General features: G+C 28.1%; 2 long non-coding RNA genes across 2 annotated transcripts in view; one reads left to right on the top strand and one right to left on the bottom strand.

The window, feature by feature from the left end:
* Nucleotides 1–15037, bottom strand: part of LOC145269563 (uncharacterized) — a 106055-nt gene that overhangs the window by 275 nt on the left and 90743 nt on the right. The window lies entirely within an intron of this gene.
* Nucleotides 303–13788, top strand: LOC145269561 (uncharacterized). Its single transcript, XR_013865094.1, has 3 exons — nt 303–732; nt 7423–7525; nt 10724–13788. It is a non-coding gene; the product is annotated as an uncharacterized LOC145269561 (long non-coding RNA).

The raw sequence follows: 15037 nt of genomic DNA, 5'->3' as shown, positions 1-15037 counted from the left end.
TGGTCGGCGTTGTGTTACAGTTAAAATAAACACTTACCAAAATACAAAATTCAGTTTTACGATTTCTGAAATCTCGTCCTAATAGTGTGGAAGCGCAATATATATATATATATATATATATATATATATATATATATATATATATATATATAATTATTTTAAAAAATTGTACGTAGTCGGTGAATGATAATAACGAATTAAAAGCGAGGAGAGAGAGAGAGAGAGAGAGAGAGAGAGAGAGAGAGAGAGAGAGAGAGAGAGAGAGAGAGAGAGAGAGAGAGAGAGAGAGAGAGCTGGTTGGGTTGATGACGCATGCCCCGATTACTCCAAATCCGATAACAAAGCCTTTGTCCTACTCAGCTTCTAAACTCGTGAGGTCATAAATCTAAGCATATAGTTTGAAACTTAACAACGATAACGATTAAAAATATAACCAACAGAACAATAAGTAAAAATAAAATGTAACAATTTTGTTTACAATAAATAATAATAACAAACTTTGCGAAGAGAGGGGGAGAGAAACCCAGTAGAAAACCTCAGTTTTGATGATGACACAATGTGTTATTTGACCTTGACGAGATTCACTTAATTCTACTTTAAAAAAAAATAAAATAAAATAAACAAACAAAACGACAAAAAAAAACACACACACACACACACACACACACACAATCTTTAAAACATCAAAGATATTTCCATCAAACAAATTAATCGAAAGAAGATTCAATAAATGTAAGTATAATATTAATGAATTATTTCACCTTTTTTTAAAATATATTTTTTTATCAATTTTCAAAAGGAAATGTAATTAAACTTCGGCACTTCTGCGTATCAGTGATATGAGGCGAATAATGTGTGTATTTTTATTTCAAAAAACGCCGACAGATGTCACTTGTCAGCCAAAGAACACGGGTCGATAACTCTTCCTTTTCTAAAAGTGCGCGGAAACTAAAATTATATTTTGCTACATTTTTATACAATCTTTCTGTACAAATATATATACATATATATATATATATATATATATATATATATATATATATATATATATTCTTAGACCTCTATAGATGTTTCATGTTTTTAAAATTACTTTTTGCTACGTTGACAAACAAAAATTATATTTTGATATATGTTTATATAATCTTATTGTGAATAAGGCAAAAACAAACTATCTTTGTGTACAAAAAAAAACAATTTATTCTAAAAAAGAATTAATAAATGTTTCAAGTTTTTAAAAATAATATTTTGCTACATTTTTATACATGTATATTTTGCTACATTGACGAACTAAAATTATTTTTTAATATATTTTTATACTGTAAAAAAAAAAAATCCAAAAAACAAATTATTCTAAAAACAATCTAGTTTCGAGTTTTTATCACCTCTGGTGTTTTATTTTTATTTTCAGTTATGAATCACTCATTGAAAAAAAAATTGTAAGAACAGGGGCGATAACTCGTCTGTGTTTCTAATATGTCACTGACATGCAGAAGTGCCTAAACTTTGTTTTCTTTTGTTTTGTGTGTGTTTATTTAATTAATTTGTTGCTAAATATTTGGAAATAACAACAAAAACAAAAATAAAGTAAAAATGTGCATGCAAAAAAAAAAAAGAAGAAAATAATAAATAATGAAAATTCACCTTTTTGGGGGGTATTGTGAAGAGAAGACAACAAAAAAGGGTTGTCAAAAAGCAACAAAAAAAACAAACAAACAAATATATAACAAATAAATATTATCAAAGGCAAGATTAGTTACTTTTCTACCTAACTGGATAGGTTTTTAGTGTTTTTATTTAATGTAAAATATTTAATACGTTCGAAAACCTGCAGTGTGTATCAGTATATTCGAAAAAGACAAATGGCTGTGAACTCGCTGTTGTATACGTTAAGTTTAGGAAAATGAGGTCAAACTAAAAAAATTATACAAAATACTGTTAGAAACTCACTCAATATATGTTATCGTAACATAGGCTGACATATATTGTATGAGTTTAGTTTTTCAGTTCTGTTTGGAGTTTTGTTCTGTACACTCGAAAATAAAGTGTCTTCATTCCTTCAAATGCTTTCGTGTGATATAACTTTATTTACTGGCGAAGGCATAACAGTAACATATCTTTTGTTAACATTTCTGCTCGATGATTCTTTTAACTGTTTTTTTTTTTTTGTACAAAGATAGAGCTATGATGTTCTCAATCGTTCAAAGAGTCGAAAACAAAACAAAAAAATAATGGCAGAAATCCATCAAATAAATATCAATGCCACATTTATTGGTATGTTTTTGTTACAACCAGTATAAAAATGAAAAAATAAAAATAAAAAAGAAAGCTACGTTTCGTTTCATATTTTCATTTCAGTTCCATGGTTTGCTGTCTAAATCTAACTGAGATTTAAAAAACCCCGCAAGATCAGGGAAGAGAAATCATTTTAAAAAATCACTAAATTTTTAACCTTTTTCCGTCTAAAAAAAAAATAAATAAAAATAATAATAATAATTTAAAAACAAGAAAAAAATCTTCCAAAAAGAAAAACACTATATGTTGACTTCCTACTCTACATAAAAATATTATATTTGCTTCCCATATATTTTTTGAAGCGATTTGCTTGCCAAGATGGCTGACAACTTTTATCAGCTAATTTTATGTTTTTCGGATCAGGTTTTGTTTTGCAAGAAACAAATAATAAAATCGTACAGTGTTTATAATAAAAGTTAAATTGAAATATATTACGAATTAATCACAATAATGGCACATCTAAATATTGAGCATTAACAAATAAATTCTCTGAAAATATCGGAAAAATTATTATTTGCAACATGAAAATTAAAAATATATATATGTGAATTAATTGATAGATTTTAGAACAAATCTGAAAAGGGAAATTAAGGAGGGTAAAAATGGCAGAATTGTAAAAATGGGAAAAATAACACAAGGGGAAAATCTTTGAGAATATTTATATAAAGGGAAAAACATTAGGAAGTTTGTTAATTCTAGAAATAAAGTATATCCATATTTAAAACCAAATGAAACCCCTTGTCTATTTCCCTTGGAAAAATGAAATTCTGCTTTTTTAGGAGATTATGTGTGAATATTTCAAACAAGTATTTAGAATTTAAAAAAGGGGATCATTTTTCATATAATTATTAACGAAAATAATCTCTCATTTCTAGGACATACTAACTTTTGGGGGCAGGGAACTAATCTTTAATATCTATCTAACCTTAAGTCGTAAAACCTCACGAAATCACTTTTAAAAGTAAAGCATACAGAATTTATCTCCAAATAAAAAATATTTCAGCCTAGAGTCCTAAACCGTGAAAAAGCCTTGGAAATAAAGCTGTTACTTTGCATTAAATTGCGCAGCAGTTTTCATGCCCACTCCATTCACAATCAAGTATATTTTGTCTGCTCTGAATATTTTTAAAATTGAGCAAAATTTTTCAATTTAAATATTTGCCAATTTTACAATATCTGTTTATTTTCGGTTTATTTTTATTAGTTTTTTTTTTACTAATAAAATTAACGTTTTTATATGTATCTTTTTTAATACTATACGTTATCTTTTCTGTCCTTTGTCAATGAAGGAGAAATCCTTTAAGAGTAAGGATTTAATAGAAAATATTGCCCCAATCTTGAGTGCCTCTTTTGGGATTAGCCAGGTTCTCACTACATTAAAAACCGATTGGATGTCTACCTTGGACGTCGTAGCAAGACAAGTAAATATGTATATATATTTTAACATGTGGAAAACTTTCTGTTTTTAATGTTTCCTTAAAAATAAACGCGAGAATCTTTGCTGAGGTGTTAGCATATGCTGTTTGATAGTAAACGTGGTTTACTCTGGCAAAACGTTGAAAACTTTGATAAAAATAAATAAAATCATGAATGTGGGCACTTTTGGGAGGCAAGTAAGTAGGAACAACAGTCATTCTTTAAAATGTAGAATAGTTAACAATCGAGAAATTGGAAACAATAACAAACATCAACAAATACCTTATACCAAACGCAGTAAAATTCGAATATCTTTTATACGTACTGAAACTAAGTTTACATTCTTTTATTTCACTGTTTTTTCGCTGTTTTTACAACAAATAACTTGTTAACTAACCCGTTGGGGATTTCATTCGTTTATTTTTTTATTCCGTATGTAAAGTATACAGGTCAGTAAATAATTAAATTCTACTTTAAGCCAAAAGCGGCTATTTCTTTTATTTTTTATTCAATATGTAAAAACTACTTTGAACAAAATATTAAATTAAAACCGTATTTTAAAGTACAGAGGATAGAACGCCCTTCCCCTAAAATGTACTTAGAAGAATCGATTTTATAGCGAGTTTTAAGAATGGTAAACCAAAAAATGGTGAAAAAATAAATAGTTAATAAATAATTGTTATCAAAGGCAATAAATGTTACTTTTCTACCTACTTGAATGAGTTTAGTTTACGTTTTAAGGTATTTTCCAGCGCTTTTCTTTATTTTTCAAAACTAAAATTGCGGGTGTGCGGATGTCAAATATCTTGATATTTTTCTAGAAAAAAGCCTTTATCCGTTATATTTAAATTTTACTCACTAGATTGCCAACTACATCTCAAGATCTAGATAGAAAACCAGTAAATTTGCAGTACTGGGCTAACTCCAACTACAGGATGAACTATTTCATTGGGCAGACTCACACTCATAGTAAAGAACCTGTCAACATTGCCAAAATATTATTTTAATCTCTTTCAAAATTTTAGGTGAATTCTGTAGATTATAGCGAAACGTTCTTTTTTCAAATACGCGAATACAAGAAATCGAATTGATCATCGAGTTAATGTTTTATCAAACTAAAATAAATGTTGGAAGCCAAATTTTTCAGGAAAAAAATGCTAAAAAAGCCAAATTAAAATCTGAAGCAACATTTTTATAAACAAAAAAAGCTAAAAAAAAAGACCAAACGAAGAATTGATAACAAAAAATGTGCCATATTAAAAATGTTCATTTTGTGATATATTGAAGATGTTTGCTTCCAAATATTTGCGTTTTTAATTTTTTTTAGTTTTGTATTGCTTTCTTGGCAGTGATGAATTAAAGACGTTCTCTCTGAAATTGAAATCATGATATTGGGGGGAAATTAAAATCGTGGGGAGGACATAAGAGTAACTCATCTTGCCTTTCGTTTGCTCGATAATTCTTTGAACTGTTTTTTTTTGGGGGGGGAGGTGTACAAAAACAGTGCTATGAACTTCTCTTCTTTGGAGTGCTGGGAATTGACTTGCTATTCTATATCTCACCATATATTTTTGGAATTATGTTAAAGCTATTGATTTTAGATGAATAACCTTGCGTTAAAGAACATTAATAATACATTCTACAATTTATGTATTACTAGCAAAAGCACCCGTCGTTGACTGGGTTCAAAAACAGCCTACAGAAAATGGACTCTGATTTATGAAAGTATGACAGGTTATGAAAAGGAAGGGTTGTAAAGAGATAGCTTCGAATTTGAGGTTATCAAAACAAAAGCAAAATATGATGAAAGTAATAATAAAATAGATAAACCCCATAATATACCATACCTGTTCATACTGAAACACATATCAAAATATTCTGGGGATCTATATTAAAAAACCGTGTTAAACTTTGTGACATATTTCCATTCTATGGAGGTCAGGTGCGAACGAACACTCCATAATTTTATTATACCATATTTCTTCAAACTGAAACATAATTATCAAAGTATACTTACGCAGATAGATATGAAAAGTCGTTATTAAAGTTTGTGCCTATTTCCATTCTATGGAGGCCAGGCGTGGACGCAGACCCCACAATTTTATTATACCATCCCTATTTAAGTTAAAACATACTTATCAAAATATTCTTATGTACATCTATATCAAAAACACTTGTAAACGCTTTTTTAATTTTTTATTTCCATACTTTGTGGACCAGGCGCAAACGCATACCCCACAATTTTTATGAACCACCGTTCTGCCAGATCAAACATACCCATTCATGTGTCTCGATACATCTTCTATCATTATATGTAATCAGTTGTTTAAAATAGTCAACCATATAGGAGCCTATTCGTGACACACACATTCAGCTTATATATATATATATATATATATATATATATATATATATATATATATATATATCAGAACTGAAATCATTACTTCCTTATATTAATTGATAACTTGTGAAAATATATATAATTATGTTTGGTATATACATGTGCGTTGATATATTATGTTGCAAAATATATATAAAATATTTTCTATCCATTTTGTATTTCTTATGGAGCAGTTGCGATTTCTGATTGGTCGATAGCAGAACGTGAATTGATTTGATTGATCAGTTTCTAGCAGCAGCGTTTATAAATAGAATCTCCCAACTGTGAAAGACCTTACACCAATATGTATGTAAAATATTAGAACATTTTACATTAAACGTATCTCTGAAACAGATATCTCACCCTAAATTCTAAATTTTTTTTACCTAGTTTTTAGATAGGAGAGTCTTACATAGTTTTAGAGCTAGCATATTAACGATTTATTACGGTTAATGGTGAAATAATAATGTTTTGGAGGTGCATACACTTTTATTGGTGCAAATGTGTGTTGATATATTATGTTGCAAAATGTAAATATAATCTTCAAGTATTATTTTCTATTACTTGTTTATTTTTTTTTGTTTTTAAAGCAGTTTTTGTTTTGATGTAATGCAATAGTTTTTTCTTTTCAATGTAGAAGAATTTTTTTAATCTTCATTTAAAATTATTTCAATTTTAATCGTGTTATTTTACATTCAGTTTTTTTTTAATTATTAAAATAACTAGAGATTTGATTTATTGTCAAAATATATAAAAATAAGAATTTTATTAATTCTTTTTTAATAATATGAAATCCAAACTGTTTACGTCTTTACTATGCAATAATAAGCATAGAAAATCATAATTACAAGTTTTTAAATCATAGAGTAAGGAAAATTATATATTGGTTCAAAATGAAAAGGATATTGAATTTCATATCCAAATTGTTTGGTAAATCCGGAACTGAAATCATTACTTTGTAATATTAATTGCCACACATATACGACTTGTGAAAATGTATATAATTATGTTGTGGAGGTGTATACATTTGCGTTGATATATTATGTTGCAAAATATAAATATAAGTATTTTTTATTCATTTTTGTATTTTTAAAGCAGTTTTTGTTTTGATGTAAAATAATAATATTTCTTTTCAATGTAGAAGAATGTATTTAATCTTGACTTCAAATTATTTGAATTTTAATCGTTTAAAAAACTAGAGATTTGATTTTTTTGTGTTAAAATATATATAAAAAATAAGAATTTTATTAATTCTTTTTTCATAATATGAAATCAAAACTGTTTAAGTCTTTATTATGGAAAATAAAAATTAATTGATTTATCTTTTGCAGACTTATTTTTAAGAAAATGTAAACTGAATATAATTATAGCCACAAACATCAAATGGAGCTTAAAAATAGACTGATTCCGTGGTAAAGAATTTATTAATAACAGGTAATCATCCGAAATTTATCAAATATTTTGTGTTTATTATTTCTTTATTATGGTACTGATATAATTAATATTGACATAAACAGTTTTATTCATATTATTGTACTTCAAATAGAATACAATGTTTTACTAATTTAACATATAAAATTTGGCACGACGTATTCTTTGACTTCTCTTTAAACGTTTCATTTATATCATTTACATGAAATATCACAATTGAAATTATGAAAATTGAAATCATGAAAAAATAAATGTACTTAAAAAATTAAAATCAAAAAAGAAAGCAAAACAATTAAATTAAAATAAACAAGTATAAAAATCTCAAAATGGGGGGAAATTAAATTTAACTGATTTTTTTTACTGTACTTTAATCTGACAAGTTATGGACGTATCTTAAAATTATTCTTGTTCAGAAATAGATTAAATGGACGTATCTTAAAAATATTATTACTCAAATTTAGATGTAATTGACGTATCTTAAAACTATTCTTGTTCAGAAGTAGACTGAATGGACGTATCTTAAAGCTATTCTTGTTCAGAAATAGATTGAATAGACGCATTTTTATGTATTTTCTTATTACGGTTAAATAACTTGACTTCTGTTTAAACGTTTCATTTATATATTGTACATTAAAGACATGAAATATCACAATAATATAAGGAAAAAATGAATGTACTTAAAAGTATAAAATTCTGAAAATGGAAGGAATTAAATTTAACTGAAAATTTTTCTGTACCTTTATCTAACAATTTACGCTTTTCGTAAATATATTTTTATGTATTTTCTTTATATATATATATATATATATATATATATATATATATATATATATATAATTTCTGTGCAAACCTCTCCCCACCCTCCAAAAACTTGCATTTACACCTAACAATTTATGGTTAAAAAAGTAAAACTTTCCTGAAGAAAAAGCAATAACTTTTCGCTGATAAATATTTTGCAAAAAAAAAGAAAATTGAATAAATAAAAATATGTCAGTCCTTTAAGGTTTTTGTTATTTTTGATTATTTGCATTTGTATTTTTTCCGGTTAGTTTGTTTCTAGATTAGCCTGCGTCTATTAGAACGCTTGGCTTGAACCGTTTCAATATAGTATTGGAAAAATTAGCTTAGTTTTGTATTTTACTTTCAATATAGTACTGGTAATATTCGGTTGTATTTGAAGTTGCAATCCTCAGTGCGGGCAACCCAAAATACAATTGTGAATTACTTACGACTTCTATTGAGTAACGGTTGATAGAACGAGGACATGCTACTTTTATGGATAAAATAAAGTATGGCAGAAAGTTCATCAGTTTGACAATATACATCTGAAAGTCATAAGTGCCTTCAACCGAAATGTAGTGAAAAGAACACTGAAGAGGAGAACAGTTGTCTGAAGAATTGAAATAATACAAAATGCCAAATTATTTTTCTATAAATTGCTATTGATTTTAAACAATTCTAAAATCCCCTTTTTCACTTCTCTGATTAAATATTTTTACGTTTTATATTTCTTGTAAATCTTTTCTATATTTATAACAAATTGTCCTTTCCTTATGTTTCTTCAAATCTTATTATATTTTTATTATTTAAATATCTTTCTAATTCGTCTCATGACAATTTCTATCGCATTATTTTCTCAAACCACAGCAACATTAGTTTTACTTGAAATTTATATCGTTTTCATAATGTAAGTTTCCTTTCTGAACTTCTAATAATTATTTCTTTTTGTCAAATTTACAGTTAGTTTCCCATTTTTATAACTCAAATTAATTAAAGTATTTTTGTTGCTTCATTGTTAAATTTAATTTCGCCTTATTTTTAGAGTTTTGTAATTCTTTATTTTAATTTAATCATCATTCTTTTTTTGTATTTAAATTTTTTAAAGTACATTCATTTTTTGGTACTCTTGCATAATTTGACCCAGATTCTTGGGAATTCCCGTCAAGTATGGGTCGAGCAAGAACACCAATCATGGGAATCAAGCCGAGCGTTGTAGCAGACGGATACTAGTTTAAACACAAGTGAAAATAATAAAAAATAGCAAGAATCTACTTTAAGCGTGTATATAGCTGCGTAAGTGTGGATTTACGGTTTATTGATGTATTAGAAAAGGCTTCCCAAGTTTGCTATCAGGAACTTTTTGGGGAATTTATATAACGAAATAAACTCATATTAAAAAGGAATTCACTTTTTGAAACACTTGATAATAATTTAAGATTTAACAGATAGAAAGACATGACGAATGTGAAATTGTTTTTAATAAATATTGCTATTTATTAAAAATAAGTGAATCCCCACCTTTCAAATAATAAAATATTACTCTTCAGGAAATTGGACAATTTTTTTTCTTTCTCATATATGCCATCATGGTGGTAATCCCTGGCATTACTTCAGATGTTTGGAGTTAAGTCAGTTTCCTGAAGATGAATATTTTACTATTTAAAAATTTGAAAGAAAAAAATAAATTTGATTTTAATAAATAGCAATATTTATTAATTAATTAATTATAAATAGCATTTTTTTTTGATAATTAATAATAAATAGCAATAAGTTAGTATTTTTGTTCCCAATAGAACAAGGAAAGTTATAAACGAGTTACACTCCATTTCGTAATTGCACTTTAACGCAGGATGCATTCTATTAATATGATTAATTTAGAATTCGCCATTGTCGGTCGCAGGACTGGATACAAAATCTATTTGGCAATACACTACATCGTTGAAACTGAATTCAACAGATGTTGTACCAAACTGTTTTTCCAAAACTATATTGAAAGTAAAATACACAACAAATTTTTTCTAATACTAATTTGAAAGTAAAATACAAAACTAACCTAATTTTTTCAATATTATATTTAAAGTAAAATACAAAACTAAACTACTACGAATAAACTGATTTAGTGGGCTCGTGTGAAAATGACGTTATATTAAAACTGTAACATTTCAACTTTTTATTTAACTGTAATCCTTGTAAAGTGTTAATTTAATTGCAATTGCTTGTAAGTATTCCCCCAACTGTAATTGCTTATAAGTATTCCTTCAAGTGTAAATAAGAACACTTTCTAAATTAAATAAAGAATTTATTTCATATAAAAAATAGACAAGGTATTTAAAAATATTTAATTGTCTTTATTTCACAAAAAATGTATAAAATTAATATCTATTCTTGAAATTTATATTTTAATTCTTTTCTATCTTGCAGAATATCATTCATTCATGAGAAAAACAGTATCATTGGATTTGAATGGATCTACATTTTGTTGGTGACTTTATATATGAAACTGTATTACAAAATATATTTAGAAAGTTTAAATTAGCTATTGTGAACAAGACAAATGTCTTTCTTTCTTCAAATCAAATCTTACTTTATATTTCATTGTCAACTGTATCCAGTTCCTGACATAAAATACAGATGATCAAAATTGTATATAATAATATGCCATTTCGAAACATTAGTTAAAATCTACTATTTTCAAGTATCTGGTTCTTTTCGAACAAATATGCATAATTCATATGCAAACACAATCAAGAAATAAAACACATTATTTCGAAATATGTGGCTCTTCCTTTACAAGTAAACAAGTGCTCTGCACAGACAAAAGTTAAAATATATGGTAAAACATATATATGTTCTTAGAAAGTAAATAATATATGTTGCGACATCGGTGAACATGTAGTGGAGACAAACTAAATTCCTGTCAAAATGTTACTCTTCTTTAAAAAGAAAAGAAAATATTTTGCAACACAGGAAAACACATATTGGAAAGAAACCATATTCTTGTGAAGTATGTGACTCTTCCTTTTCATGAAAATACTATATGTTGCAACATATGCGAGCACATACTCGATAAACATCATATCTTTGTCAAATATGTGGCTCTTGTTTTAGACATAGACAAGATATGTTGAAAAGCATGCAAAAACATACTCGAGACAAGCCATATTCTTGTGAAGTATGTGGCTCTTCTTTTGCACAGAAATCTTATAGAATACTACATATGCGTACACACACTGGAGAGAAACCATATACTTGTGAAGTATGTGGCTCTTCTTTTATACAGAAATCACATATGGTGCAACATATACGACTTCATACTGGAGAGAAACCATATTCTTGTGAAGTATGTGGCTCTTCTTTTAGACTGAAACACAATATGCGGCAACACATGAGGACTCATACTGGAGAGAAGCCATATTCTTGTGAAGAATGTGGCTCCTCCTTTACACTGAAAACCAATATGTTGCAACACATGCAAATACATACTGGAGAGAAACCATATTCTTGTCATGTATGTGGCTCTTCTTTTGCTCGTAAAGCATACGTGTCGAGACATATGCAAAATCATACTGGACAGAAACCTCATTCTTGTGAAATATGTGGCTCTTCTTTCACAGCAAAAAAAGATGTGTTAAAGCATATGCGAACACATACAGGAGAGAAACCATATTCTTGTGAAGTATGCGGCACTTCTTTTACACAGAAACAAAATATGTTGACACACATGCGAATACATACAGGAGATAAACCACATTCTTGTCAAGTATGTGGCTCTTCTTTCAGAACAAAACAAAGTATGTTGCTACACATGCGAACACATACTGGAGAGAAGCCATATTGTTGTCAGGTATGTGGCGCTTCTCTTTCAACAAAACAAAGTTTGTTACAACACATGCGAACACATACAGGAGAGAAACCATATTCTTGTGAAGTATGTGGCTCTTCATTTACACAGAAACAAAGTATGTTGCAGCACATGCGAACACATACTGGAAAGAAACCATATTCTTTTACACTGAAAGACAATATGTTGCGACATATGCAAACACATGCTAGTGAGAAAGCCACACAGACGGGACTGTAAAATACCTTACATCAAATTCAGAAGAGGAATCTACTAGGCATAGTCTATTACATTTATATTTTTCCTTGCGATAGATCCGTTAAACAAGCTTATCAAAACAGTTAAAGTGCTTACAATCCAAGTCGAGCCTTCGAACAAGACCCAAACAATATTAAACCACCTGCTTTTTATGGACGACCTCAAGCTGTATGCCACCTTAAACACTTACTTAAGTTAGCTCTCACAGGTTGTCTATATCTTTTCCAGAAATATTGTAAGGAAGTTCGATGTGGATAAATGTGCCACGTATTCCATCAAAGCTGGAAGATAGGTGCAAACAGAAGACCTCCAACAGCAGAAAAATACAAATACCTAATCATACAAAATAACATACCAAAACCAGTATCTGCCTAGACTGTATCTGCCCAGAGTTGCAGGGGGTATGGATCTCAGAGATGACCATCAACATCATGCAACTATCCTGAGTACCGGACAATATCTGATGAGCTTCCAAAATCCTAATCTCAAAATTGTACACACACACACCATGAAATAAGTGTGAGCAGAACTACTTTCATCACTATTTTGAACAAGACTGACGTACAAATTAGACAGGATCAGAAAACAAGATAACCGAAAAAGAGTCGCAAAAATATACAAAGAACTTCTATTGCAAAAAACTAGAAGAATGGTTTGGATGATTAAATAATTATACTAATGATAATCAAGCAATCATCATAATGATGATTAGCTAATGATAGAAATTATTATTTAATAATCACATAATTGATAATTTAATAATTATACTCATGATAATGAAATTATCGTATTATAATTAAATAATCATACTAACGAGAAATAAATAATCGTACTAAAATCGACTGGTTTTATTTCTAGTAAACGAAAATGTTTTTCTAAAATGAATTCGATTTGAAAAATACGATCTCGTGTATGACCTGCTTTGGCATTGTCAACTGGCCATTTAAGGATATAAACAGACTGGACACTAAAATGCAGAAAATGTTGACAATGTACAAAATAACATACCAAAACCAGTATCTGTCTAGACGTATGTGCCCAGAGTTGCAGGAGGTATGCGTTTCTCAGAGATTGACCATCAACATTGTGCAATTATCGCGAGTACTGGACAATAGATCCAAACATATAAATTTCAAAATTGTACACAAACACCATGAAATAAGTGCGAGCAGAACTACGTTTTTCACGAAACTGGCTCATCATTTTGAATCAGACTGTCTTACAAATTAGACAGATTAAGAAAACATTCCATTGCAAAAACAAAAACAAAACAAAAACAAATTTGCTTTTCTACTATTTTCAAACACATGAAAAAAATCATATAAATCAATGCACTAAAACCCACATCCTGGAAAAATATATACGACATTAAAGAATTAAAAGTTTCTTCCTAATTGTCGTTCTTATTTTCTTTAACAACCAGTCCGGTATCTCACCGTCTGTTTTTAAATAAGAAGAACGGTCTTATACATGTTTACTTAAACAACACATGCAAATTTGTTTTGATAAAATGTCATTTCTTCTTTAAATGATGATTCAAAGAAGAAATGACATTTTAACAAAACAAATTTGTTTCTCTACTGTTTTTAAACACATAAAAACAATCATATAAATCAATGCACTCAAACCCACATCATGGAAAAATATATACGACATTAAAAAATTATAAGTTTCTTCCTAATTGTCGTTCTTATTTTATTTAACAACTGATCCAAAGTCCTCGTGTAATTTTTCATAGAGGAAACTTTTTTTTAATAATCTTTTACGTTAATGACCATTCATTAATAATCCGCTGTAAAAATAAAAATAAAAAAAAGACTAAAAAAAATTATAGAGGGAAGTACCACTTACTTCAATACGTGTGTTTTTATATTAATAAAATGGTGTGTCATATTAGATATTTATTAGCAAGTATAATAAAATAGAATATTTATGTAGCTCCCCAAAGAATGGCAGTCTGGATTGAGACAAGAAATAATATTTCCTGTGTCTATAAAGATTTCTAATTTCTTCGTTGTAATTTTAAAAAAAAATGTGTGTATTATCTTTTTCTATCTGTTAACAAATTCAATACAAAGTTTTAAAAATGCGTGGTTATAACAACATGATGTCAGTCATAAACACGTTTTTTGCGGATTTAAAAAATATATATTTTGCAAATATCAATTTTTCTTATATTTGCGGAGAACGCCATTTTTGTGGTATGTAATTTGTAATATATTTCATTTTAATTTTTAGTAAACACTGTTTGATTCTATGATTGGCCACTTACAAAACAAATACCCTTTTGTGAAAAGCAGATAAAATTAGCTGAAAAATTTGCAGTCATTTTGGGAGCCAACGGCTTTAATATAATCACAAAAATATATAGAGAAAAACAGGAAATATTTTATATATTTATATTTTTATGTAAGAAGTTAAAATATAGCATTTCTTTCTTTTTTTGAAGATTTATTTTTTTCGATCCAGCGCTTTATTTTTAATTTGTGAAGTTAAAAATCCAGTGTATTTCTAAAGATTTTTCTCCGATTTAGCGGGCTTGAGAATCTCAGTTGGCATCATTGATTGTCGCTGCAAAGAGCGACAATTTATTTTGTTAGCTTTTTGTGACGTTGCTTTATTCACATGGACGTATA

The sequence above is a fragment of the Euprymna scolopes genome, chromosome 45, assembly GCF_053919585.1.
Source record: "Euprymna scolopes isolate OS-2025 chromosome 45, ASM5391958v1, whole genome shotgun sequence".
Taxonomy (NCBI): Eukaryota; Metazoa; Mollusca; class Cephalopoda; order Sepiida; family Sepiolidae; genus Euprymna; species Euprymna scolopes.
The sequence above is the reverse complement of the archived record's forward strand: the minus strand, read 5'-3'. Positions and strand labels throughout refer to the sequence as shown.